Consider the following 6000-nt stretch of genomic DNA (forward strand, 5'->3'; position numbering starts at 1 on the left):
TTTGCACAACTTTGCCATCACTTTGAACAACTTTGCCCGGTGTGTTAACGGCTTAAAACCCACTATGTGCCGATAGCATCTACAACTTGTTCTTGAAAATTAGAAGCAATTTGAAAACTTTTCCTTAATTATAATAGTTACAAAAAAACCACGATTTTCCACTATAAATGATTGCCATCACTGTAAAAAAAGAATGAAGTAACGTGGCCTTATATCCTTACTATGTGTGTGATGAAACAAAAAAATAAATTAAACTGCTCGTTTGCTCAGGGAGTCTCCCATGCAAGTACTAACCACGCCCGATCATGCTTTACTTTAAACATTTGTCGGTCACGTAACCACTTAGCTGCATGGATCATTTCAAGTTAAGTCGAATTGGCGGGTATTTCATGTTTTTGGATGTTTTAAAATCGTTATCGCTGGCACAAAGTACATTCTAGATTCTAGTATTGACCTATGACCTCTACATACTTGGAGCAACACTACGGTAATTTAACAGCAATTCTCGAAATATTTATTCACATTTTCGAACTATTAACTATGGTACTTGTTATTATGATATCTCAGGTAACAATCCCGCATGAAACAACCAACTTCGCAATCAATTTTCACAACTTTGTAAGCAGTTTGTTGTCGATACTTTGGTTGGCTGTTGTGATAATTTGTTTATATATGAGGCATTCCTGTTGCATTTACTTAATGTTTTCTAAATTTAACTGCGGGGGTGTCGTTACAATGACTTAGGTTAAATAAACAAACAACTCCGCCAACATTTCCTTCGCTTTTTCCAACATTGCACGCTGTTTTCTAACATTTTACAGTCAGTTTATGTGAACATCTATAGGTTGCTTTCAATTGGCATTTATTAAATGTGTTGACTTTACAGCTGCACGTTTCTATATGCCAACAACTTAGGTCATGTATACCGATATATCTACCAAAGTTTCCATAACTTTGCACAACTTTGCCATCACTTTGAACAACTTTGCCCGGTGTGTTAACGGCTTAAAACCCACTATGTGCCGATAGCATCTACAACTTGTTCTTGAAAATTAGAAGCAATTTGAAAACTTTTCCTTAATTATAATAGTTACAAAAAAACAACGATTTTCCACTATAAATGATTGCCATCACTGTAAAAAAAGAATGAAGTAACGTGGCCTTATATCTTTACTATGTGTGTGATGAAACAAAAAAATAAATTAAACTGCTCGTTTGCTCAGGGAGTCTCCCATGCAAGTACTAACCACGCCCGATCATGCTTTACTTTAAACATTTGTCGGTCACGTAACCACTTAGCTGCATGGATCATTTCAAGTTAAGCCGAATTGGCGGGTATTTCATGTTTTTGGATGTTTTAAAATCGTTATCGCTGGCACAAAGTACATTCTAGATTCTAGTATTGACCTATGACCTCTACATACTTGGAGCAACACTACGGTAATTTAACAGCAATTCTCGAAATATTTATTCACATTTTCGAACTATTAACTATGGTACTTGTTATTATGATATCTCAGGTAACAATCCCGCATGAAACAACCAACTTCGCAATCAATTTTCACAACTTTGTAAGCAGTTTGTAGTCGATACTTTGGTTGGCTGTTGTGATAATTTGTTTATATATGAGGCATTCCTGTTGCATTTACTTAATGTTTTCTAAATTTAACTGCGGGGGAGTCGTTACAATGACTTAGGTTAAATAAACAAACAACTCCGCCAACATTTCCTTCGCTTTTTCCAACATTGCACGCTGTTTTCTAACATTTTACAGTCAGTTTATGTGAACATCTATAGATTGCTTTCAATTGGCATTTATTAAATGTGTTGACTTTACAGCTGCACGTTTCTATATGCCAACAACTTAGGTCATGTATACCGATATATCTACCAAAGTTTCCATAACTTTGCACAACTTTGCCATCACTTTGAACAACTTTGCCCGGTGTGTTAACGGCTTAAAACCCACTATGTGCCGATAGCATCTACAACTTGTTCTTGAAAATTAGAAGCAATTTGAAAACTTTTCCTTAATTATAATAGTTACAAAAAAACCACGATTTTCCACTATAAATGATTGCCATCACTGTAAAAAAAGAATGAAGTAACGTGGCCTTATATCTTTACTATGTGTGTGATGAAACAAAAAAATAAATTAAACTGCTCGTTTGCTCAGGGAGTCTCCCATGCAAGTACTAACCACGCCCGATCATGCTTTACTTTAAACATTTGTCGGTCACGTAACCACTTAGCTGCATGGATCATTTCAAGTTAAGCCGAATTGGCGGGTATTTCATGTTTTTGGATGTTTTAAAATCGTTATCGCTGGCACAAAGTACATTCTAGATTCTAGTATTGACCTATGACCTCTACATACTTGGAGCAACACTACGGTAATTTAACAGCAATTCTCGAAATATTTATTCACATTTTCGAACTATTAACTATGGTACTTGTTATTATGATATCTCAGGTAACAATCCCGCATGAAACAACCAACTTCGCAATCAATTTTCACAACTTTGTAAGCAGTTTGTAGTCGATACTTTGGTTGGCTGTTGTGATAATTTGTTTATATATGAGGCATTCCTGTTGCATTTACTTAATGTTTTCTAAATTTAACTGCGGGGGAGTCGTTACAATGACTTAGGTTAAATAAACAAACAACTCCGCCAACATTTCCTTCGCTTTTTCCAACATTGCACGCTGTTTTCTAACATTTTACAGTCAGTTTATGTGAACATCTATAGATTGCTTTCAATTGGCATTTATTAAATGTGTTGACTTTACAGCTGCACGTTTCTATATGCCAACAACTTAGGTCATGTATACCGATATATCTACCAAAGTTTCCATAACTTTGCACAACTTTGCCATCACTTTGAACAACTTTGCTCGGTGTGTTAACGGCTTAAAACCCATTATGTGCCGATAGCATCTACAACTTGTTCTTGAAAATTAGAAGCAATTTGAAAACTTTTCCTTAATTATAATAGTTACAAAAAAACCACGATTTTCCACTATAAATGATTGCCATCACTGTAAAAAAAGGAATGAAGTAACGTGGCCTTATATCTTTACTATGTGTGTGATGAAACAAAAAAATAAATTAAACTGCTCGTTTGCTCAGGGAGTCTCCCATGCAAGTACTAACCACGCCCGATCATGCTTTACTTTAAACATTTGTCGGTCAAGTAACCACTTAGCTGCATGGATCATTTCAAGTTAAGCCGAATTGGCGGGTATTTCATGTTTTTGGATGTTTTAAAATCGTTACCGCTGGCACAAAGTACATTCTAGATTCTAGTATTGACCTATGACCTCTACATACTTGGAGCAACACTACGGTAATTTAACAGCAATTCTCGAAATATTTATTCACATTTTCGAACTATTAACTATGGTACTTGTTATTATGATATCTCAGGTAACAATCCCGCTTGAAACAACCAACTTCGCAATCAATTTTCACAACTTTGTAAGCAGTTTGTTGTCGATACTTTGGTTGGCTGTTGTGATAATTTGTTTATATATGAGGCATTCCTGTTGCATTTACTTAATGTTTTCTAAATTTAACTGCGGGGGTGTCGTTACAATGACTTAGGTTAAATAAACAAACAACTCCGCCAACATTTCCTTCGCTTTTTCCAACATTGCACGCTGTTTTCTAACATTTTACAGTCAGTTTATGTGAACATCTATAGGTTGCTTTCAATTGGCATTTATTAAATGTGTTGACTTTACAGCTGCAGGTTTCTATATGCCAACAACTTAGGTCATGTATACCGATATATCTACCAAAGTTTCCATAACTTTGCACAACTTTGCCATCACTTTGAACAACTTTGCCCGGTGTGTTAACGGCTTAAAACCCACTATGTGCCGATAGCATCTACAACTTGTTCTTGAAAATTAGAAGCAATTTGAAAACTTTTCCTTAATTATAATAGTTACAAAAAAACCACGATTTTCCACTATAAATGATTGCCATCACTGTAAAAAAAGAATGAAGTAACGTGGCCTTATATCCTTACTATGTGTGTGATGAAACAAAAAAATAAATTAAACTGCTCGTTTGCTCAGGGAGTCTCCCATGCAAGTACTAACCACGCCCGATCATGCTTTACTTTAAACATTTGTCGGTCACGTAACCACTTAGCTGCATGGATCATTTCAAGTTAAGTCGAATTGGCGGGTATTTCATGTTTTTGGATGTTTTAAAATCGTTATCGCTGGCACAAAGTACATTCTAGATTCTAGTATTGACCTATGACCTCTACATACTTGGAGCAACACTACGGTAATTTAACAGCAATTCTCGAAATATTTATTCACATTTTCGAACTATTAACTATGGTACTTGTTATTATGATATCTCAGGTAACAATCCCGCATGAAACAACCAACTTCGCAATCAATTTTCACAACTTTGTAAGCAGTTTGTTGTCGATACTTTGGTTGGCTGTTGTGATAATTTGTTTATATATGAGGCATTCCTGTTGCATTTACTTAATGTTTTCTAAATTTAACTGCGGGGGTGTCGTTACAATGACTTAGGTTAAATAAACAAACAACTCCGCCAACATTTCCTTCGCTTTTTCCAACATTGCACGCTGTTTTCTAACATTTTACAGTCAGTTTATGTGAACATCTATAGGTTGCTTTCAATTGGCATTTATTAAATGTGTTGACTTTACAGCTGCACGTTTCTATATGCCAACAACTTAGGTCATGTATACCGATATATCTACCAAAGTTTCCATAACTTTGCACAACTTTGCCATCACTTTGAACAACTTTGCCCGGTGTGTTAACGGCTTAAAACCCACTATGTGCCGATAGCATCTACAACTTGTTCTTGAAAATTAGAAGCAATTTGAAAACTTTTCCTTAATTATAATAGTTACAAAAAAACAACGATTTTCCACTATAAATGATTGCCATCACTGTAAAAAAAGAATGAAGTAACGTGGCCTTATATCTTTACTATGTGTGTGATGAAACAAAAAAATAAATTAAACTGCTCGTTTGCTCAGGGAGTCTCCCATGCAAGTACTAACCACGCCCGATCATGCTTTACTTTAAACATTTGTCGGTCACGTAACCACTTAGCTGCATGGATCATTTCAAGTTAAGCCGAATTGGCGGGTATTTCATGTTTTTGGATGTTTTAAAATCGTTATCGCTGGCACAAAGTACATTCTAGATTCTAGTATTGACCTATGACCTCTACATACTTGGAGCAACACTACGGTAATTTAACAGCAATTCTCGAAATATTTATTCACATTTTCGAACTATTAACTATGGTACTTGTTATTATGATATCTCAGGTAACAATCCCGCATGAAACAACCAACTTCGCAATCAATTTTCACAACTTTGTAAGCAGTTTGTAGTCGATACTTTGGTTGGCTGTTGTGATAATTTGTTTATATATGAGGCATTCCTGTTGCATTTACTTAATGTTTTCTAAATTTAACTGCGGGGGAGTCGTTACAATGACTTAGGTTAAATAAACAAACAACTCCGCCAACATTTCCTTCGCTTTTTCCAACATTGCACGCTGTTTTCTAACATTTTACAGTCAGTTTATGTGAACATCTATAGGTTGCTTTCAATTGGCATTTATTAAATGTGTTGACTTTACAGCTGCACGTTTCTATATGCCAACAACTTAGGTCATGTATACCGATATATCTACCAAAGTTTCCATAACTTTGCACAACTTTGCCATCACTTTGAACAACTTTGCTCGGTGTGTTAACGGCTTAAAACCCACTATGTGCCGATAGCATCTACAACTTGTTCTTGAAAATTAGAAGCAATTTGAAAACTTTTCCTTAATTATAATAGTTACAAAAAAAACACGATTTTCCACTATAAATGATTGCCATCACTGTAAAAAAAGAATGAAGTAACGTGGCCTTATATCTTTACTATGTGTGTGATGAAACAAAAAAATAAATTAAACTGCTCGTTTGCTCAGGGAGTCTCCCA

This window comes from Saccoglossus kowalevskii, chromosome 12 (assembly GCF_978046115.1).
Source record: "Saccoglossus kowalevskii chromosome 12, keSacKowa6.1, whole genome shotgun sequence".
NCBI classification, from domain to species: Eukaryota; Metazoa; Hemichordata; class Enteropneusta; family Harrimaniidae; genus Saccoglossus; species Saccoglossus kowalevskii.